Source organism: Arachis ipaensis, chromosome B10, assembly GCF_000816755.2.
Source record: "Arachis ipaensis cultivar K30076 chromosome B10, Araip1.1, whole genome shotgun sequence".
Lineage (NCBI taxonomy): Eukaryota > Viridiplantae > Streptophyta > Magnoliopsida > Fabales > Fabaceae > Arachis > Arachis ipaensis.
Genome location: NC_029794.2, coordinates 118,947,248 through 118,948,108, shown reverse-complemented (window position 1 = coordinate 118,948,108; position 861 = coordinate 118,947,248).

The following is an 861-nucleotide window of genomic DNA, read 5'->3' as shown; positions in this document are numbered from 1 at the left end:
ATTTAAAAATTTAATAAAATTATAATAACTAATAAATAATTTAATCCAAAAAAATTAAAATGTATATATGTACTAAGAACAAATGAAAATCATACACTTATATATAGTTTTGACCATATTAATATAATAATGTTGTATCATGACCCTATGTTACAGATGAAAATGGAAAGCGACTTGGAATTGGCTTAAGAATACTTTTTAATATTACTTATGTAAAAAATTTACACTGTTAAGTAGAAATCACTACAAGAGACACACTGAATAGTAGTGATAGTTTTTTTAGGAGCAAAATAATATACTAGTAGTTCTAAAAGCATTGCAATTTAGGCGCAAACATGTAATTTTGTAGCAGTTCACAATAACCAATGGTATAACCACTATAAATCAGAAAATTAATTTTTTAGCGGTTGTAAAATCGTCGCTATTTTAGTAAGTGAATTTTAAAAGAGTCTATGACAGTTTTAAAACTGCCGAAAATTTCTGTGGGTCTTTTTAAAAAAAATGTGACGGTATTAAACTACCACAATTTTATATATGAACTTTAAAAAAAAGACTACATTTATAAACTCATACTAAAATACTAGTTCAAATGGAAACAAACACCAAATCATTCAACCAAGTAGTATTTCTCAGATCTTCTTGCAAGAGCTTAGAGATAATTTCTAAAAATATTTCAAGTGAGATAAAGGGTGATACCTCCAAGAAGCATATACGATATATACAAAAATTGCATTTTTAACATGTTCTTCATGTAATACCATTTTTGAACTAAAAAGATTAATTTTGTATATTTTTTTATTTAATATTAAAATTTTTCTTTTAAAAATTATAAATATTAAATTTTAGATTTTTTAATTATAA